The 23692-nt window shown below is 37.3% G+C and overlaps 1 protein-coding gene across 19 annotated transcripts in view; it reads left to right on the top strand.

The window, feature by feature from the left end:
• Foxp (forkhead box P) overlaps positions 1-23692 on the top strand; it is a 262057-nt gene that overhangs the window by 76596 nt on the left and 161769 nt on the right. For 5 of the 19 annotated variants that reach the window (XM_070294701.1, XM_070294702.1, XM_070294700.1 and 2 more), the window contains one exon: positions 11228-11281. The exons of the other annotated variants lie outside the window; for them this stretch is intronic. The gene's annotated coding sequence lies outside the window, so the exon portion shown is untranslated. The remainder of the gene's footprint in view (positions 1-11227; positions 11282-23692) is intronic. 19 annotated transcript variants of the gene reach the window in all.

Below are 23692 nucleotides of genomic sequence, written 5' to 3'. Positions count from 1 at the left end.
ATCGATTAGCATTGTTTGAATCAAACATTATTAACGTATACAATAAACACATATATATACAATTTTATATAAATTCAATTATAATTTGTCATTAATATATATTATTGAAAATATAAGAATATTGAGCCATATTAAAATATAATATATTTATTATCTGTTACAATAGAAATTGTACACTTTATTATACATATAATAAATATTTTGTTACTCATAGTGGTTAATGGGTTGAAACGTTTTGTCTGACAAATAATGACGAATGAATAAAATAGCCGACGACTTTAAAGAATTCGAAAGGCGTGTTTGGTGTACAATATTCACGCGTACGAGACGGTGCGAATAAATAGCACGTTACTGCTACAGGTATAAGTGTGCGCGATGCGTCGGAGAAAAGCTACTTTACGATAGTGGCAGGCATGATCGTCGGCTTGCCCGCTTTCTTGCCGGCGAATAATTAGAGCCGATAAGTCACAGTGCAACACCCTGCGGGGATGAGGTGCACCGATGGGTGGGTGGCGGGGGCCCGGGGGAGCCGTGAGCGAAGTTGAAAGTTAGAATCGCGTAGGGGTGGCAACGTAGAAGAGAAAAGGATGGGGGAGAGGGGAGGGGGGAGTTCGGAAAATCGCGTGCCGATGCCCCATTACACGGACAGACTTAGCTTTAGCCGTAGTCGCGGTTCCTACTTTCGAGTTGCCGGCTTGCGAGGGTGGGAGCCACCCCCGGAACGCGTCCCCGCCGACCCTTCCCGTTCCGCCACTGCCATAGGCGGTAGATACCCTCCGTTCTACTTCTCCGATACCCGCCATCAGCACTGTTGCTATTGTATTTAGGGTAATTTCGACTTTCCGATACGCGTTACATAAGCATGATTTCAAGACCGCTCGCGATCGATCGCGCGCCGCTCACAGGAAAGGCTTTTCGATAACACGCTTCGATTTCGTATGCAACTCGCGCAACGTTGCAATTATATTTGAAATCAATTATATTTGAAGCCATTTTCGCGGACGATCTGTGCTGCTATTTCGACATACATTTCGCGAACGTCGGGCATGCACATTAAAATATTTAATTATTTATTACGCTTGGTAGAAATAAATCATGACACTTCGCGAGCGTATTTTATTAAGAAGTTACATAAATATTGTAGATAAGAGTAAATACGCGCTATGTAAAATTTTACATTGTGCTAATTTGTATACATGTAATGTAAATGCAGATATTGAATTCGATTATACTCTTGCACGGCGATGCATTTAAAATATTCATCAATTTATAATCAATCCGTCTTATATCGACATACGATATTTTATATTTGATCTATATTAAACATACCTGCTCGATATACAGCTATTTATACGAGTACGTTGACTTCTTGACATGGACAATTTCTGATGTATTCGAATTATGTGAATTACTTGAGGATAAATGGCTAATTTTTCGATATTATTCTATGGTCGGTTTTTTAATATACCGTAATGTCATAAGCTTGTACGAGCGGTAGTGAACGTTGATAAATTACATTACATTACAGCTGCTCTTTATATTGACGCACGGCGATATACCGAAATACTTACCGATTATGAATTTAGATGCGTCATTCTGGGTTATTCCGTAATCAATAATTTAGATGCATTGTTGCGTTGTGTTGAAAAGTATGAGAAAGTCTTGCTAAACACGAGCTACATATGTACGGAAGGACATATTGTGGCAATTTAGCCAAGTTGCTCGAGCAACTTTGTACTTGATGCGTCGTAACTACTTTCGGTCTATACAGCTTGCATTCGTTAAAGATGTGTATGGGCTTGAGCTATCAATTTTTTAACGTTTTTGTCCATATTCCGGGAAAACCAGGAAATTGTCAATATGCAGTTATATTTTCAACAGTCTATATTTAATATTTTTCTAGGAAATATCATGGCATTATTATATGATCATTTAAAGGCATATTAATTCTGTAATACTATTGATGGACGTAGGAAATGCTAAAAAAAATTGTCTTTAAGAGGAATCATATTTAAAAAAGTTATTTTATTGAACACTATGTTTTTGCTAGATGCATCCAAATTATTAATTATATGACATTATTTGAAATGTGTATTGATTACCATAGCAAGAATGACGAGAATATCTTCTATCATACTTTTATTCTATAATTTTGATTTATATTGTGTAAAATACATATATATATATATATATATTTTTTTTTTACGATAGAAAAAAATGACAATATTGCTAATTATATAGCAATTTTTATTTTTAATTTATATTAATTATATTATTTTTTTATAAACATTTCAAAGCGATATTGAAAAATATTGAATATTTTTATACAGTAGCTGACAGTGTCAAAACTCGGCAAAAGCTTGATTTTACGTGTTATCACGCCGGACCGAAGATTTTTCCGCGGGGGGTCTATCTCGGCGGATGGACAATAGACGCAGAAAGGAGTTTTTCACACACCGCTATTTTTAACGCCCGGAGCTCTCTGGCGGCGAAATAGCGCGGAGAGGAAAGCCCGACGCGTTTGACCACGTGCCGGACACGGATGAGTTATTTTGATATCGGGACTTCATACCCCATTAGGTCGGCTTGACGATTATTTCGGAAGCGGGGCAGGACAATACCTTGACAATACTCTGACCAGTGGTTTCGTTCGATCGGTTTCTACCACTACCCCTCATCGCGTCACTCTTTTTATCCTGTCCCGTTTTCCAACCTTCCCTCTCTCCCCCCGCCCCCCCCCCCCACCACCACCACGCGCTCGTTCGCGCTCGAACATCAGCGAATGCTTTCAAACGCTGATTTCTACCCTTGCTACCGTTCACTTTGATGTTACAAACGTACGCGCCAATCATATTAGTTGAATAGGTTTGATTTTTTGTGTACGCTTGAAGCATACAGATTATTATTTTCTTAATAAATTTTATGAAATATATAAATAAGTATAGATGTACAATAAAATACTGCTGAAAAGCGACTATAATATATATTTTTTCAATTACTCTAGTATTACACTTTTGCATAAATGCATTATTAATACATTAAGTGCATATGAATACTTATTATATATTTTATAATAAATAAAATATTGTTGTTCGTCTCTGTGTTTTATGAATCTGCTGTAATCATGATACACAGAGATGCGATAATATGTAATAAATTATATAATCTAAAATTAAATATAATAAAAAGTATGATTATAAATAAGTAAAAAAGTTAATGTTTAAAGTGTAAAAAATTACAGACATTAAAATTGTATTGCCGATATTATATTTATTATATTTATTTTTTTATTATTAAATGAAATTATACGTGATTGTAGATAAACAACATTTCATTTAAATAAATTCCATAATAAATGGCATGCATTAATAAAAATTTGATGAAAATGCGCGCGCGAGCACAATCGTCATTAAATATTTCTTAATAAATCCGAATAAATATCTTTATTTGCAGAAGCCAGTTTACGTGAATTCATTGATGGCAATGCCGCTTCTGTTCTCTGCGTTATGTGATTGCGTCACGTATAAAAGAGAGTTACGCGTTATATTTTACCGGAAAAATTGGCAAATTTTTCCCTCAATTTTATCGTTACAGAGCTTATACTTTTTTCGGGGCTTATTCCCAGTGCCAATATTTACTCGTTTATAATATACATCGAAGCGAAAATGCTTTGGCCGGATGTGAATCTATTCGAAAATTTAGTCGCAGTAAATAAATATTTGTTTATCCCAACTCAAATATATTTTGAAAAATGAGATATGTGTGCAGTAGCGAGCATCTTTTATTTGTTTGAAATATTTATCGCCGAACGAATATATAATTTTTGCGATGATATTCAATAATCAAAATCGGATTTATATTAATTAAAAAAACTAATTTTTATTTACCGAGATTGGATCTTTTCTGTAAAAGTCCGTAATAATAACCGTGATTAAATAACAACAGATAATAAAATAGAATATGTATATATGAAATTGTTACCTTAAAGTATAGATCTTTATTAATATAATCATGATCAAATTAAATGTATAGTATTCGCTCGTATGTTTGAGAAACATACATATATACAATTAAAAGAAGAGAAATCTGTTTTTTTTTCTAATTATTTTGAATTCAATATTTATATTTGACTTCTTCTACGTGTAAAAAATTCACAATCTAATTTCGCGTTTTCTCTCATTAAGATTATGAAAAAATAAGAAACAGCGGGAAAACTTTAGCGCCAACGAACGAGTGCGTGACGTAGCACCTTTTCCAACGCGCGCGAAACATTAAACAATAAACATCATACGTTGTATACATAAAGATTCAACGATTTAAACGCGAGCTGGCAATAGCTGGAAGCGTTTTGTGCTATTTTTCGACGGCGGGCGTATCGCAATAATCCTCTTTTCCGGAACAACATAATAAACGGTAACGTAAACGCACCGTTCTCATCTCGCTACGTGGCCAGATTGTAAAGGAATGACGGAGAAGATAGTGATGGAAGGGTCCGCGAAATTTTTTTGGAAGTTGTAAAGAGAGAGAGAGAGAGAGAGAGAGAGAGAGAGAGAGAGAGAGAGAGAGGGAGGGAGAGCGCGTTCAGGCGAATTGAACTAACAAGGTCCCCGAGGGCAGTTTACGCCTGATGTCCCAGTAAACCTGAAAATTTCGAGGGATGATCGTTCGACAGCTTGTGCCACGTAACTGAATATCTATAAATCCATTTTCATGCTAAACTTGTCGTTTCTCTAATAACATTACTTTTGTTTGTTTTATTTTAACATTTACATTAATTGTTAGAGGAAAAGGATTAAATGTATCAAATAAATTAAACAGTAGAAACTCCTTATCAGTCTTGGTCATATTTGGCGAGACATTATCGTAATCTTGTATCTATGTAGCTATACAATATAGTTATATTATGTTAAAAAAATAATAGCTGTTTTTATTAGAAAATTAGTACATTTCCATTACTTCATAAAGCAATGAGATGATATGATTTTCTATGGCCATGCAGTATCTCGATTATTACGATAAGCAGTTTTCATTAATCCGGTCCTCGTTTGTATTTCGCCATAGTACATATTTCGTTAAGACTCCATGGAAGTCTTGACGGTGATCAACCTGCTCGGGGAGTTCTTATACGGTTCGCTTAGGGTATTGTTCCGGCCGCAAGGTGCCGGTGAGAAATGGCAGACATAGATCCTTCGCATCTCAAGTAGGTGCGTTTCGTGGCAACGACCGAATGACCATTTGTTAAGCTCCGTCGCTTCGCTGTCATCTGTCCGCCATCGGTCGGGAAAACAGCTTGCTGCAGCAGCTCTCGCTTTTTGCCGCATTCTGACAGACGTGGAAAATGTCCCCGGGGAAAACTTGTCGACGCGATAGTCGCGTATATGACGCGAGAGAATATTTTTAAGATCGTAAATAAGGCACTTCTCGCGCTTTATATAGATTGGCGTTTATATGGACGATACAACGTTAATAAACACTTTTCCCGTGATTTTAATATCTCATTTTGTTCTCCATCTTGTCACTTCTTGTCACTTGCGCTTGATAAGTTTTCTTTTATTTGATACATATCACACATATTTTTATTCCTCGTTTGTTTTTCTAATTGTTATTCGTATCATGTAATAAATTCGAAAACGAATGATTTTTTACGAGCGGGTCTTTTTTCAGATGGATTTGCACTTGGCGTTAAATGAACTACATAATACGTTACTTATACAAATTTACAATAGGCAGCATGCGCATCGCGAATTCCAATTTTAGATCGGCCTTCCGTAATTTCCGGAAATTTTCAAAAATCGCCGCGAACTTCAATAAAGCCGTCGTAATTAATTTGTGATTATATCGCGAATTCCTGCAAATTCATGTTACGTTGCATAGCGCGATAGGAATGCAACCGACCTCAACAAGCCCGATACGAAGTGCCTGATTTAGAGAGACGTATAAACGATATTTCGATACTATTTCCCCGCGATACTTTCCAAATCGAATTGAAAGGTGCAAAATTGACAAGCGGCGCGGCGCCGGCGTGTGCGCCGCGGGCTGCGATTTTTCGCCGTATCATTTTTCCCGATAGTTTCGTTCGCGAGAATGCGGAAAAATGTAACGCCCGCTCGCCCTCAAATATGAAATACCGCCTCGTGTCGATAATCGATTTATTAATTATCGATCGTTCTCGTTGTCCACACGATATCGTAGATGCGCAGAAAACAGATTTTGATCCTGCCGGGACTTTCATGGCCCGACGTATAAAATTTATGCGCAAGCTATATTTATATTGTATCTATGCATATTTATTCGATGAATTTCATAACTATATTATAGACCTATATATATGTAAAGGTTTGTTAATTTGATATAAAGTACTTACTATAAAATATCAAACGTCAAACCTTACTTTACGTGCGCGCAAAAAAGGGATGTTAAAGATTTGTCTAATTATCCGTTTTGCGATTAATTTTGAATGAAATATTGACGGAAACATTTACCGTTTAACCGACCGTAATTAATGACTTAAATAACGCTTTTAACGCTACTGTTATATCTTTTGATTGCGAGAGAATTTAATACGAATCGCTTGTTTAATTAGTCAGAGATAACGCAGATGTATGTATTGCAACGACATGCTTGTCCCGGCGTTATATTGATATGCAAGATATATCTCGGGTTTATGGGGTTATTAAGGACTTCATCCGTGTCTCATGGCAGGATTACTACGTTATTATCCTTCGGTAAGTGGCAGGCAGGCAGGTTGGTCGGTCGGCTGGGCCCCTCGTAAGGAAGACCAAACATCGTCTCCTCCTCGCGCGGTCCCTCGAGCTACCAATGAAACTAGTAAGACATTCGTCTCCTCCAATCCAGACCATGGAACGGGATCGAGTTGTGAATTTGACCCTCGTAATTAATTTATAACCGTCGTTCTTGTTGCAAAGCCAGTTGAGTAAGCAGAGGGTAATTGACCTCATGCGAAAACGCTCCTACTCGAACTCTGGTCAATTATGCTTATAAGTTTCGCTGATATGCTGAAATAATTTCAAACATACTATTTGAGAAAGAGAGAGAGAGAGAGATTTTATAAATTAGCGTAAATATAGAAATACAATATGATAATATATATAATTATGAAATATATAATAAAAAGTAATATACAATTATATAATGAATACATAAGTCACATTATATTTTTTTTATAAAAGCAAAATTATTTAATAGATATTAAATAATTATACGTATTAAAAACAGCATTTAAACTTATGTATTAAAAATTATTAGAAATTATTTTCGTCACTTACAAAATATGTATGAGTCTAGGTAAATGTTTAGAAGTAAAATGGCGTATAATATAAAAAATATTAATTTATTAAGGACGCACAATATTATATTTTGTCAGAAATTGTTTTTCATGTCTTTCTCGGGATAATATGGTAGACTTAATGTAGAGAATCTGCGCGATGATAGGCGCGTTACAATCTCGCAGCGTCTTCCATATACCCATACCGATCGCTCCCGCGGGATTCCTCTAATACCTCCGCTTTCGCCCAGTGCACACGTATCCCATACTTATTACGGGCCTAACACAAATTCGACGTGGAAGCGAGAGTTGTTAGAAGGCGCTTGAGCCAGAGGCGGGAGCGCGCGGCGGGACGCAGGAATCCATAGATCGCGAGGCTAACAATCAGCCGTAAATTATGGTCTCAATATCCATTGTGTACCCTCCTTGCTCTTGAGCGAGCCTAACCCCAAAGTCTGAGGCCAAGACTACTCACCCCATCGGTGGTTCAGAGGCGCGCGGTTGGACCCAACTCACGACTCGACTGAACCAAGAGATATGTATATTAATGGGGCAATCTTACATAGTTTTGTTTACTTTGCCATTCTCCTAGTACGTATACAATTACTATCCCTACGGTCCCTACGGTGCGCTCGCACGAGGGCCGCCTCCGTTACAACTCCCTCGGACTGTTGGTTCCCGACCTAACTAGTTTCCGCCGACGTCACTATCGCGCCCGCTGCCATCCTGTTCCTTCCTAAGGAGCAGACGAGTTTCGTATAGAAATTCAACTACTATTCGCGACAGACTAGACAAACAGTTAAGCTTTCGGTGCTTTATTCTGAAAACTGTTAATGTTTATTCGTTTCAAATCATCTTCAATATCTGGTAAGCACAAAGAATTTTCTCATGTCATATGTTACATATTGTTACATATGTGATATTATATATTATATTATTACATATGTGATATTATATAAATATTTTTTTGTATAATATAATGTATATTAATATCAATGTAGTGATATATGTAATGTACGTTTATACATTAATTTTGTTCGTGATAAAATATGATTTACCTGATATTTTTCATGAATAATCGATTGTGAAAAAATGGAATTTTATGAGATTAATAAATTAGACAGAATAATAGGAAACATAAATTTTGCGTTATTACGAATAAATAAGATATTACCGCATCGTATTTATTCTCACGAACGGAGAAACAACGCTTTCCTTTTGAGGCGTTAATTTAAAAGCGACGCGATTTGTCACAAAGCATCCCGCGAGGCGGTATCGTAGATTTAGCGACGCGCGTCACACGATATGTTCGAGTTGCTGACGGCGATGATCGAGGTCGAAGGATGCTATTTTTAAAAACTACATCGGTGGCTGCGACGATATTCCGCATGCGAGAGCGCGTATCCGATAAAAACGAATTCCGTTCTTGAAGAGCTCAAACGCCGCTTTTCGATGAAAATCCATTCTACGGCGCGCCGGCTTTCAGCAAAGAAAATATTGTCCGCGGCGCGGGGGCAGGCCGGGACGATCGCGACAGAGAGAGAGAGAGAGAGAGAGAGAGAGAGAGCGGCACTTTTCACCTTCGCTCTTCCACCCCGGATTTTTAATTCCGTGCGTGTGCACGCGCGCGCGCTCGCGCGCCCGAGCGCCAGTCCGGCTTTGTAGCGGAATGTACATTTCTCCCGCTGAACAACCTCATTTGTGTAATCCCCGAAGCTTCGACAACAAACTGTCTGCGGCATCGGAATGGCGCTGGGGGTACACGGGGGTGTGAGCACGACATTAACGTACTTTGTAGTTCAGCTCTCTGCGGCAGTCGCCGTCCTTCTCCGCGTTCCTCCCCTCCCCATTTTCTCGTTCCATCCCCTCTTTACACCCACCCCACGTCTCTCCCCCCCTCCCCTCCATACCCCCGCGTCCCTTTACCACCAAGGTTCCGTCGTCCTGGATGAAATTGCGATTGTAATAGCAATTATCTTATTTCTACTATTGCTTCTTTGTACTTCGATTCGCGACATACGGACTTGGCGCTGATGCGAAACGAGGGATGGGAAGGGCCAAGGGGGAGGGAAGAGTCGAGGGGTTTTGGACGAGATGGGGGAGAGTTGTTCGCGAATGGAATTAAATGTTCACGGGATAGCTGGAAGGACCGTGACCAATTTAAGTCGCGTGGTATTTGCCGGAATGGAACGATGGTTCTTTCAGTGTCCAACATTACGTGCAATAGTTATAACGCTTTTTTGGTATTGTTGCGCTTTTCGTTTATACTTTTTCCTGCGCATCGCTCGCGCTTTTAATACGCCTTGCATTTGAAAGGTCGGTACTGTAGTAGGAGACTCGCGGTTTTTATTGGCCGCTTAAGGGGGCGATGGGTGTGATGAGAGAAAAAAATATTAAGAGAGAGAGAGAGAAACTAATTATGTCCTTTAATTATATGTGAGTTTTACTACAGTTTCTAATTTTATTGACAAAAAGAGATTTTGTAAACTCTGCACGAAGTGAAAATGTTATAATTTCTTTTTTATGTTTTCGAGTGTCAATATTATATTGGCATTATATATTTGTATTATAAATCTACAATGCTATAACCCGCTATAAGAATATTGTTTCTTTTTTTCTTCTCACAAATGTGATTACTTTTTCAAACTGCTCGGCACATGTTCCTAACACTTTGCGATGCGACAAAACTTCCGTCTTAGATGGAATATATCGTCGCTGTTTTAAAATGTAGTGACAAACCGAGATATCCGGGGGCGAGTCGCCGGAATGAATCGCAATGAGCGAAAAGTCTGCATTGCGACGTCGAACGTCGGAGATTTAAGGGAGGGAGAAGGGAAGGGGGTGGTCGACGGCGTCGACAACGAGAGATTGACTGTGAAGGCCGACCGCGCACGCCGCGGGGGTGGCTCGCGTAGGGGGTTGTCGGCGCGGCGTGGCAGTTTGAGTCAGAGAAACGGTCTCAGCTCGCGCCGCTCAGCCTGAAATTCGCCCGAAGTAATCAATATTATAGCTCGCGAAGATATATGCGGGAGGATATGGGCAAACAGTGTACACACGTGCATTGTTGTATGGCCAGGGGAGGTGGATGGTGTAAGGAGGGGCTGGCCGAGGGAGCTGGAGCTGGGGAAGAGACGAGGTGATGAAGGGTGCTAGGGGGGATCGCAGGAACGGAGCGGTTCGCGAGGTTGGCGGGAGGAGGAGAGGGAGCGAAAGGCTTGAATGGAGGAAGGAAAGGGGTGGACAGCCGGACAAACAAAACCCTTGCTGCTTCATTTCTGCCCGTCTGGCCAGACACCGACCCTTTATACGCGCGCGCTTCCGTCCTACGCTCGCCGCTACTCCGATGGATCCACCACTCTCTCTCCGTCGATGTTCCGAGACGAACGGGACTTTCTACGCGGTACTTTTCGAGTTCGTTAATTAACGGCACCGCCGCGAGTCCAAGGATACATCGTAATGGCATTGAAATGGGATTGATAGTCTCAGACACGAGAGTATTGTTCGTCTCTGGTATGGAATGAATATTGCGGGCCGGTTTGTCGGTTATCGCATGCATTGCGAGAGATATTGGGAAGGTTGAGCGTTATGTTCTTTCAACAGTTTTATTTTCCTTTTCTTTTGTACGTAGGCATGACTATTCATAAATTAATAATTTTTCAAAAATTATACGGGTATAGGTGATTTGATATAATTTTTTATGAATTTTCAATTATTTTTATATAATTTTAATACATAAATTATTTTATCTTTAGATTCTTTTTGATAATGTAATATAATTTTGCAGGGAATCGGCTATATATAATAGAAATACTTATAAAGAATTAAGAACATATACAAATAGAAATTAATAGTAATGATTTATAAGAAGTAATATTTAACTAGGATTAATTTCCACTTAATTATAATATTTAACATATGACTTGAAATTAATTTTTATTTTAGGTCAGTGGTGTTTACTTCCCTGGCTTCTGAGACACAGTGACGTGGCTTGTTGATGTGAGTGAAAGTATTTATCGTAGCGTTGTGCAATCTAATTCTAAGAGCTTCCGCAATTTATAGAATGCTTAAAAACTTATCGATCGTTCTCTTATTAAGAGTTTTAGAATTTAATAACTTGAAATAGCACACAGCACACGCTATATTCATCTAAGTTTAATTAATTAAAATAATATAACTCTCTTTTAAATAATGCTTACTTAAAGATGATTGCATTAACTTAACTTAAATATAGAAATAATAATTGATAATAAAAATTTAATTTTATATATATTGAACTATAAAAAAAGTTTCGTAGAAAGATTCAATTTTCCAAAAATTGGTAAAATAAAACTCACATAAAAAGATTTGAGCTAAAAGGAATAGGATAAAACGTGTTGATTTAGATTCCTAAAAGAGAACCGATATTTCTATTGTCGCGATTCCTTCTCTGAATATTTAAATAACAAATATTAAAACTTTCGTCGCGACGCGAGCCAAAGTTTTCCCGGTCTTCGTAAATTCGCGCGATCAAAGATCACCCTTCATATACGACGATCCTAAAACGTTATGGCTGTTGGCGACGAGCGTTGTCAAAATTTCGGCGTCGTACAACCCCCGATGCACATAAGGAACCACGATTTGGGCGAATGCGGGGTGGAAATCGGGGATAAGGAGAGGATGCCGCGCGAATATTTGGGTGACATAATACTTCTTAAGTCGTAAACCTCCCTTGCTTCTTGGCTGAGCGGCATTCCTGAAGTTTCGTATCGGCAGTCGTACAACAAACACGATTATCGATGTCTCGTCTGTCCCCTAAAGCGAAGGGAAGGAAAACGCGTCCTTAATCTCACGTGCCGCTCATCCTTTCAACCCTCTCTCTATCTGCGCCGCGTATTTTACGCCGTCGTTTTCCGAAGGTTCTTTTTCCCGCCGAGACCTCTAGAATTATCGCTCTCACGTCGAATCGACAGTGCAACCGTTGCGACAAATTGGAATTTTATTTAAGAGGATACTTTATCCATAATACTATATAAATTAACATAAAATATAAATTAATGTTTAATTTTGAGATATCGCCAGTAAATAAATTAATAGACGAGTGTTTATACGACCAAACTGGCAATTTATTGTTTGATTGTTATATCACAACGTTTCATATGGTTTTGGTCTTTATCAAGTGAACTAAAATTACAATATTATAAATAATAATAAGCACGTTACAGAAATGAAATAAACAAAATTATGTACCTTCGTTATAGTTGACAAGTTGAAAGAGAAAATTCGATATGTCAAAATGATACTGTGTCAACCTCTCTGTTTGAGATACCGAGAAAGACTAAACGACCTTTATTAATCTATCGTATATGCTATTTAAATTCTCTGCGTCCTTTTGAAAAACGAAAAGACATTTAAGTACCCGCGTCAAGGAACATTTTAATAACATAAAAATGCACGCAAGTAATCTTTCCGTAATTAGCAAACACAAATTAGAATTTGATCGTGACTTCGATTGGTCAGCGCCTGGTATTCTGCATACCGAAAAAAATGTAATAAAGAGAGAAATAGCTGAAATGTTCTTTATTAAAAAATATGACAACATTATTAACTCTCAAAAGGATACAGAGAATTTAAATAACATATACGATAGATTAATAAAGGTCGTTTAGTCTTTCTCGGTATCTCAAACAGAGAGGTTGACACAGTGTCATTTTGACATATCGAATTTTCTCTTTCAACTTGTCACCTATAACGCAGGCACATAATTTTGTTTATTTCATTTTTGTAACGTGCTTATCATTATTTATAATATTGTAATTTTAGTTCACTTGATAAGAACCAAAACCATATGGTCGAAATGGTTGTGATATAACAATCAAACAATAAATTGTCAGTTTGGTCGTATAAACACTCGTCTATGAAATATAAAATTATATAGATACAGTGAATAAGATTTAATTGTTCTTAATGGATAAATTTGCAATTTGCTTATATATGATCATATTGTGTTTTATTCTTACTAAAGGAATTATTAGCATAGAATCAATTAATCACTACATACGACATATGCTTAATTTATATTTCTCGAAATAGTGTCGCGAGAGAATAGAGATTATCAGTGTACGTGAGAGATTAAGTCAAATGAGACAAGATTTTACTTTTTTCGCTACTCGTTTTGATGCGGGGTGCGCGATACGTGTTGGTTTCTGGATGTTTGAGGGAGTGGGGTAGTTATGGGGATGTAGTTGGCTTGCGTCCGGAATGTGTCCGGGTCAACAAGTCGTTCATTGGCTTTACTTGCTCACGCGGTACATTAGTATTCTAGCTAATTAAAACGTAACTGAAATTGTGTAATGGTTTGCATTATCGACTGTATAATGTGTAGACGGATGGCGTAGCCGGAAGTTGGTCTGTTACGAGGCACGGACGTTATATAAAGTGTACATTCTTTTTCTATTTTGTTCGTGGATTTGAATAGAGGGGAATATTTGATTATTCTAAAAATGCAGATGCGCTGACCTGTAGTTCTTTTTCCTGCAAAAAAGATGTTTTGCCAATTAATTTTCGCCACGCACCAGTCATTCTTACGCTCTGCCTTTCTTTGCCTAATTCGCTCATACATAACTTAAACAAAAAGCATTTGGAACATTCTGTCAAACATATATAAAGTAAGAATATAAGCAAAACTGCAATAATTACAAAAGTTGCATGTGAGAAATAGCAGATTTTATTGCAAATATATTTAAGATTATTCTACATGTGTCTTTCTATTTAATTATGTTCAAAAAAAATCTTTTGTTGCTAAATAATAATATAAACAAAAATATTTATAAAAATAAAATTTAATTATTTATTTTAATATCATATATATATATATATATAAAATTTATTTTTACAAATTTTTAGCACATTTGTTATATTTCTTAAGATATTATATATGTCAGAAAGAAAGAATATATTATTCAGAATTTAATAAATCAAATAACTACACAAGTTATTAATTCAATATACGGTCAAATAGTTTCATCACTTGTTTTAATTAATTAAGGAGCCAAGTTAGTCGCTAACGTTAAACGCATTCCCGATATTACTAAGATACTAATTATTTGCTGCCGGCCAAGTGGGGGTTGCTTTATCCTCTTGTATATGAAGGGGTACAGTGCGTTTCCCGCCTACCTGCGTACTAACCGCATAGAGGGTGGTTTCGGATGAACGCTCGGGATATTGCTTGCGTTATTGAGCGTGTTAATTGATATTTCTTTCGTTCGAATTTATTTTTAAAAGCGCGGAGCGGCCGGGAGAGAGCTTTCCCGCCTCCGGGAAATTTGCGTTTCCCTGAAACTGATAATAATATATACCGTCGATATATCATTATACCTTTGTCCTTTGTGTTCTCACAGTGACGCTCAATGCTGACGACAATTAACATTTTTACATTATTTATTCACTTTTGTAGTTCGCAATCGTGCGGTTGAAAATAATTGGCGTGCGTTCTCCTTTGTAGTAATTATAAATAAATATTTCACACAATCGTGAAAAAAGCTGCTCGGCCAATAGTATTATACAATTCTCGCCGATTCTCGGTTGCCACCTGTGTAATTGACTTTCTTAGATAAGCACATTTATTTCAACGACTGTCATATGTTGAAATAAATGTATTGCATATAACTTTAATTTATGTTCTCCACGGTATATTATATTAATAAGGGAATCATATATGTCAGTTGAAACAAAGAAGAATACTAGCTATATATATATATATAAAATGTTCAAAAAAGATCATTCAATATTTATATGATAGATAAGACACACCATACTGAGTAAAAAAAAACCTTAACATAGGTCGAAAGCTCAATCGTTTCTGAGATATAAACATTTTCATATGTTAGCATCATGATTGATTTATTGGTTTCTACGTGTCGCATGCGATGTTTACCTCAGTGTTTATAAATTACGTTTTGAATGTCTTTATTCAATTTCCATACATATTTCATAATAGAAGATTTCACCGACAATCAAAATAATAAGCAATATATATATATATATATTGCTTATTATTTTAAATATATTTCTCGATCTGTCATGTATATGTCAAAATCTGCACGACATATATTATCTTAATATATCTTTTGCTATTGATGTCACAATTTGTTAATTAATTTCTGACGTCTAAATCTGTCATGATCGACTATAAATTAAACGTGGTAATAAAATTGATTTCTCTATGGTAACGTATTAATCGATCGCACGGGAGCAATTCAGATGATCAGAATATAACCTGTCTGCCTATGATCAACGTTTCGTTAAATAAAAATGCGAATAGCAATAATAAATGCTATTATTGGATATTGTGACAATCGTCCACGAGCACTCCAGCAACGCGAATGTACTGCCCATTTAATTTCTCGGCAAACAATGGGATGATTACGCGCCGATTATATTGTGTCAGAGGGCAGAGATGCGCTGGGAATTCCATGGTCAATCATTCTATTAACTGTAATAAAAGTAACGAGCAATCTTAATTGTAAATCAAAAGCGGATTTTACGTCGCTATCCACGTGTAACGTATGTGATATAAAACGTCAATTTTAAGAAAGGTGTTTTTTCAGAAAGAAGTTGCATTACAGCTTCGGTAGAACGTCGATTATGCAAATTGATTGAGTAATAAAGATGATTTGAACAATTGAAAATTGTATCAAGGAAAGAAAAATATTCTTTAAAAAATTGCATGTATTATGAATCTATTATAATAATAATAATGCACATTATGATAATAAAAGTTAAACAGATTTTTAAGTAGATGGAATATTAAAGAAAAATGAGTGAATATAATAATAAATAAATTTTATTTTTAAAATATACCATTGAGTTCTGTTGAGAAAGATACCAAATGAATACAGCCGCTGATGGATATAGCCGCACGCGAAATAATGCCATCAATATATAAAAAGACGATCCACCGGTGCTCGGTAATAGAAACCGATTTGTCAGGGTGCCTTTACATTTCCACGCAGAGTTTCGCATCTGATAACCCATTTTATCCCGTGTGAGCCCCGTCCATGTTCTGCCACCCTGGCCAACAAGTCAGAGCATCACGAGGGCATCCCCTTTTCAACTCCGTCATGGTATGAGTGCGTGTCCGAGTACGTCCATGACCGCCACCGATTTCGTCTTTCTTGTCTAGAAAGTCGAGCAGATAGTGAATCTTGTAAAATGGCCCCGATGAAAGACAAATATTACCAGGGATCACCGACCGAGAGACGCGATTTATTTTGTGGGATTTTGCGTTGACGACAGTCGCGAAAAGATTTCGGTGTGACTGCGAGATATACGTGGATTTAAGGTCGGTTAAAGTGGAATCGATTAAAGATGGTTAAAGTTGAAACATTGCAGGTATCACATGGCATTCGATTTTTTTACAATTAAAAGGTCTTATTTTAAATAAAATTATATCATATAAATGACGTTTAATCTTTAATTCTGTGATTAAAATAAAATATCTTAATTATTAATATTTCATTCTATTTTGTATCGATTTATACACATATATTTCATATATATGAAGAGATTTAATGTTATAAAGTGCTTAATAATCAGCGATCGAAGTTAATATTTTTCAATAAAATTATATATATATAAAATTTCTAAAATATGCGAACGAGTTATAGTATATTCTCGCAAGTCTGCGATGTACGAGGGCTCGCAGATTCATCGCGAGGGAATGCGCGTGTATTCAGAAATCGGAGCGCGTTGCACCTCTAAAAAGAAGAACAAAGGATTCGGGGAAAAATGCGGGGAGAGGAAAAAAAGGAAGAAAGAAAGAACCTCCGCGTCCGCGCGTACAACACGCACGCGCCAATCCGCCGCCTGGCAGAAAATTATAATTACGAGCCGCGAGGCGCGTTTTAGGGGTATAAAAACTTAAAGCCGCGCCACGTCGCGCCATTCGGTGCGCGATGCTCGTCGGCTTGGCTCGCCGATTCGGCGACTGTTAATTGAAAACTACCGAAAAGCACAATTGCACGAGAATTATTTCTATTCATTAGCCGGATGGTATCGCCCGCTCGCTTGCACTTGCTCGGGCCGGCCAGCCGCCCAAAAACTTTTCCAGCCGCTTTTTTTTTTTCAACCCCCGGTTTGCGCGTTCGCCGTCGTTTCGCGCCGTAGCCACCACCATCCCAGCTTTTCACCCCCTTTCCCTTCCCCTGCGATCTCTATCCAGCCGGTCGCGCGTGGCGTAATTATGTAACATAAATACAATCCCTGCCGCGACGTAATTTTTGCGGTATAAGCTCAAAAGCTCGCCTCCAACCCCTTCGCTACCCCCGCGGACCTACTACCTACCGGCACGTACGACGGCGGTGGGACCAGTTCTCGTCGCGGAGGGCTTTTTCAGGAACGCTTTCGCAAATCAATTTACGGCATAACGCGGCCGTTCTCATTGTCCGCGGTGGTCGGCCGCCGCCTCGTGGCTAAACCTTTTGTAACACCGGCGGCCATTGTTGTGACAGAAAATTATATCGTAATGCTTATTTACGGTGAACATTCCGGCAGCCGAGCCCCTTTGTTGGCTCTTGTCAAGTACCGAATGTAAATGCGTTTGTAACGCCCGGTAGCGACCCTCGCGCGATTCTCTCTTCGGGTTGTAGATTTTGTTTGATAATTATATACGCGGTCGTATTTCGAGAGAGGATGATCCTCGACGTAGCGTCGATCACTCGCCAGCGTATCCGAGCGCGTTTTCCTCGACAAATTTCCATCGTGTGTTATTTTTGCGACGCCAGATCGCCTACACGTTCATCCGCATCCACCGCTCAGCGAAAATATTTTCATACTTCCTCATATACTAAATGTTAACAAATCTCGATGTGGATAATGTTTTCTTTTCTTTAAGAAAATTCGGATTGTTGGAATGATTTACAGATCGTATCGTGTAATGATAATTACAAGTACGAAGATTCAAAATTACAGAATGAGGGACATTTCGTTGTATGGCATATCGTTATTTTATATCAAATGTTTCGATGAAGATATTCCCTTATATCAAATGTTTTATATAAAATATTCCGTTTTTGAGAAAAATTAAATGTATTGAATATTGTTTTCTTTAAATTATGTTTGATATAACACATGGATTTTTAGAAATATTTCACATAATAGTTTACATATGGTAGAGTGGAACGTAAACTGTTGAAAGAGTTAACGTGTTTTATCAACTAAGTAAAAATTAAATGATTATGTATACTATTAGTACAAAATATTGTATATCTGCAATTATTTGTTAAACATATCAGAGGTCTCAGGATCTCGATCTTATCTTTAGGCGTGACGCCGAGTAAGCCTAGCACCGGAATTGCTTGGAAGACGCTTTTTTCTGGGAATTCCGAGGGGTATTTTCACCAGTCAATGAATTTACAGCCCCTTTTTACCGAGTTCACCCTTAACCGCTTAACGAGAACTGCTTCGCGGCACGTGAGAAAAAAAAGCTAACCTGCTTGGTAGACGATGGTAAGGGGCGTAAGCGGTCTTGAGGGGTGAATTAGCGGGAAATAAGTGCAGAAGAGAACATTCGGAATCGCCTCGGCGATAGAAACCAACACGTCGTCGTACCGTTGTACATGTACACGCAATACACACGTATGCAGGTATGTATCGGACACTGTCGAGTTCCATAAGAATACAGCGAGGGTGAGTCTTCGGAAGAGACAGTTAGGGTAGGCATACCACGGTAGGCGGAAGCGGGAGGGCGGAAAACGATGTAACGCGCATAAAGTAAATTGCCGCGAAATCTCAGCGAGTCTCAAGAACGGTGGTGGATAAGCGAAACAAATAAAATAAGGACCAGAACGAGTCTGCGAGAGATAACGCGAGGAGCGATAAAAAGACCTCAACCGGCTAATATGATTTAAGATCGTAAGGCATGCTGCATCTGAAGCGTGGTGATTTTTTTATCTTTTCGGCAGATATTTTATAATATATTCTGATAGCGTAAAAAGTATTGTATGATAGAATAATGAAATTAAAATCTAAGTTATATGGTAATAATCTTATTTACTAATTATAAGAAAATGTAACTGTTACCGTAGTAAATGCTCATTTAATGATTATTTCTAAATAAATAAATGATTTCTTTTATATTTATACTCTTAAATTAAATTTCAAATTTTTTTGTGAGAAACTAAATTATGCTTTCAATATTTCAAGCATTTATTTGTAAATAATTATTGATTATTATAATATATAGACAATTGTCATTTAACTTGAACTGACAATTCTGTATACAGAGCTACAGAGTATTATATTGTACTTTAACGGTCAAGTCTTTTCTTCATGCTGAATTTTTTTATATTGTCGTGCAGAAAAGTCACGCGCATAATTACAATGCAGATGCTCCACTTTCCATCCTCGTAAAGTCCGTCGGCAAGAATCCCGCAGGTTGAGTCGCAGGAAAGAGGCAACGTCCTAGCAACAAAGGCGGCCCGGAGGACTTTCAGTCACGTGTCGCGCGCAAAAAACTAAGAGCCCCCGTCTCTCGCGGAGAGAAGGATGGAAGAGGCTCGCTTCAGGGAAGCCCTCGAAAGCATCTGAAAAGAGATTTTCGCGATGTGGGAGAAGGTGCATGGCCAGACAGAGGAGACAAACGTGGAAAGGAAGAACGGAGCGGATGGACGGACTGACGAACGGACAGGCAAGCAGGCAGGCAGGCAGGCAGACAGACAGACAGACAGACATGCGAGAAGGAATGAAAATAATAATACTCGGTGTGGCCCTGGGCCATAAGTGTCAGCAAGAGGAAGGAAGGCAGGAAGGAGCGTGCTGAATTTTTGTCATATGTAAGTCTCGCACCCCTCTCGGCACACACACGCGTGCGTAACCGCCTGTCCGACGTGCCGTTCGCGAGGATTATTTCAGGAAGGCGTCGAAAATCGAGGGACCGAGATCCGGGTTCTTTGCAACACGGTCGCCTGTATCACCGCCTGTCCAACCCCTCTCCTCTCACGTGATTGTGTAGCGGGTGAGAAAACGTCTCCGGGGTATATCGAGATACTGTCACCGAATTCTTTTGCGTTATACCTTTTTGAGTTGTGCGCGTACGGTCATATATTTGTTTTTCCGTTTTATAGATACGCATCCAATTTTTCATTTCACATTTCATTGATTCATTTCTAAAGTAGTAGAATTATATTAGTTTTCAGTGGGCATTGACGCACAGTACGTTATATAGGTTATTATTATAAATGGATAAATTAATTAATTGGTAATTTATTGTTGAATATTAACGGAACAATCTAATAATGTACGTGATTATATAATATAATTATATTAAAACTTAATAAGTTTAAAATGTTTAGGAATATTATATGTGCATTCAAAATTATAAATTTTTTAAGTAAAAATTCAGAGAAAAGATATTTCTGGAATTATGATAAAAATTGATATGTTTTTCATAATATTTATGAAATTCCTAAATTGCTCTCTAAATCAAAATTATATTTTTATAAAAGGTATTTAATACAGTGTCAATTTTTCAAGAGCTTTATTTCTAAAAAAAAAAAGAACTTATTTTAATTCTATGTTGCGAGAATTGTAACTTTTCTCTTTTTTAATAACAAAATTATTTTCGGTCTTTCGCATCAATCTCTCACTGCGCCATATATTATCGACATCGTTACATTCATGTAAGCATCGACGCGCGTTTGATTTTTCGCGATTGCGTAGACGCGCACAGGCGCGTACTCGCGTTGATTCAATTGCGGTTTTCCGTAAACAAGTGCATCGTTTTATTATTTATCGCCGTTATTCAGGCCACTTAATCAAAAATATATTACGAACAATACCTCTCAACATCTGACATTTTCGATGCCCGGCTATACGAGCGCGAATGATTTCATCAGCGCATTATTAAGTGGGCTTTGATTTTCGATCCTCATTTTGCAAACGAAGCTCTTTGTTGCCTACCAAACTCGTCGTAAACGTCACAGAGAACACATACCTGTCAAATGAAAATATTCTATTTGCCAAACTATTACTCTAATCATAGGTATTGCATATTTGTTAATTATCAGACCCGTTGTTCGATAGTATCGCGTTATATGTTCTACGGCTTGATAAATTCAATTCTGTTACACGTAACTACATGATCGGTGGAACGTGCGCCAAAATTTGCGCGATCGTTTCGAGTTTTTGCGAATCCGGTAGCGCGAATTGCCAGTGTGAAAAATATCGTTCTTTTATACTAACGTACTTTGGATATAAATAAATATTGCTGATACTTTAACGAAAATTTGTTCGTAAGATCGATAGTTCGGAAACATCTTCTAACTTGACTTAAAATATTAAACAATTTATAAAGTCAAAAAAAATTCTTTACATTTCACTCCGGTATTTAGCGCTAAAATAAAAAGCGTTATAATAAAAAAGGACTCGGATCGAATAAGAATGAAGCGTATACGTCGCAGAGAATGGGATTAGCAACGCAAATGCACGCATATCAACGTGAATATACGGGCACGGATATACGCAACCAGGTTGGACAAATGAAGTAGATATGACATAATGATTTCGAGTGCTCGTATGCCGAGAATTGTTACTAGTCAGTCGTATCCGCGATTCATCTTGTTCGTTGCAATTTTCATCCCTGTCGATACGAACAATTACAATTTGATCTCGCGGCAAAAACAAACATTACATTTCGCTACGCAGAATACCCGATTAAGCGTATTAATCACCATTAGGTGATTTAAACTGCGCGATTTACCGATCGATCGGTGCATCGTGTTTAAATATATTCAACTTGCCTGGCTTGCCAGATGCGCTATTATTGCGTCAGACTTGTTATAAATATCAAAACGTAGAAGCTAAAAAAAAAAATGCAATAAGAAGATTACTCATACAATTCTGAACTTTAATTTTAGATCGAACTTGACTATTGATTTTGATTTTTATATAAATATAAACTCTATACGTGTGTGTAATAAAAAAGAATTATTTATTCTAAATAATCGCATACATGTACATTTTTATTTTATAAATATTCGAAAGAAAAAATAACATACACACATCGTTATTAGCATTATTCTATGAAATTATTATATTGCGGGGAGAGATTATCTTCAAAGGCTCAAACGACAGAGACTTAATACAGTATGGTTTCGTGGTAATTGCTATAAAAACAGTAGATCTCTCTCTCTCTCTCTCTCTCTTACATGAATCGAGCATGAGAACCATAATTATACCCTCTAGATCAATAAGCTCTTATTATGCTTACACATCGGCACAAATGAGGCTATTGCAAACAGATGTACGGTTTGTATGTTTGTCGAGAAATTTTCAACAAACAGTACACGATATTTTGCAATTCGTGCGGTTTGCTTCTTTTCTAGGACATTATACTTTATTATCATTGCACGAGTACAAACAACATTATTTTGCAATTTGGACAACAAGTGATAAAGATATTCGAGCTATTATGCTTATTCTTTTATCCCGAGTTACAAAATAACATTGGCTGTTCTTGTTCTAAATTATTGATTTAAATACTATATCATATTTTCAAAATATAAATGTATATATATTGTATAATAATTATCGTAATAGATAGTAATCATTTATATATGATATGGATTAAACGTCACGTATATCGTTTAAATTGACGAAACGATTTACCAATTATGGTTAGGCATTTCATTCCGCGGTGACCTCTTCTGCACGAATAAATCGAAACGTGTTTGCAGTATACAAATTGAGCGGTGGCGATGGTGGTTTTGCTATAGCAAAACATTGTATACGCACTATTACAGTGTGTGCTCGTTTCTCTTCTACCTTCTTGGCACCCTTTCTTGGCGCTCTTACATGGTAAACAACTAATATACCCACTTTATACAACCAGTGCCAACCGGGGGTCGTGTCTTCCATTTGCGAGGCGTTTCTCCTTATTCAGGAAATTGGCATAAATATGAGCTATTTTATCGATCCCGCGTATATACTCTAATGATGTTTGAACTCGTTAAAAATTGTCACCGTTTATTGTAACGCATATTTTTATTACGAGCGAGTAATAATTTTTACTATCATCCTATATTCTATTACATACATTACTGTTTTCGAAGTAGCCAATGTAATTATAATGTCTTGCCGATTGTTATGCCTGACAATTTTATTCTGATAATGAACGAAGTCATTATATCTTTCTTGTTTATAATTGAATTGTTTGTCTTCCTTAATTGATGATCTATCTATTATGAATATTTATGCAACGATTGTGTACTAAAGGAAGTAATGAATATTACATTTTCCAATATTAGTTGTTTGTTGTATCGCTAGATAAATACAATTCTGATACACACTCGTAAATCTTATGATTTATTAACTTTTATGCAGCAAAAAAGTATCTGAAAAATTTAGAAGAGCTCATATGACATTATATTCGGA

This window comes from Polyergus mexicanus, unplaced genomic scaffold (genome assembly GCF_030449975.1).
Source record: "Polyergus mexicanus isolate NDT 795.1 unplaced genomic scaffold, iyPolMexi1.0 SCAF_4, whole genome shotgun sequence".
In the NCBI taxonomy this organism is placed as follows: domain Eukaryota; kingdom Metazoa; phylum Arthropoda; class Insecta; order Hymenoptera; family Formicidae; genus Polyergus; species Polyergus mexicanus.
Note: the sequence above shows the minus strand (reverse complement) of the source record. Positions and strands in the feature narration are given on the sequence as shown.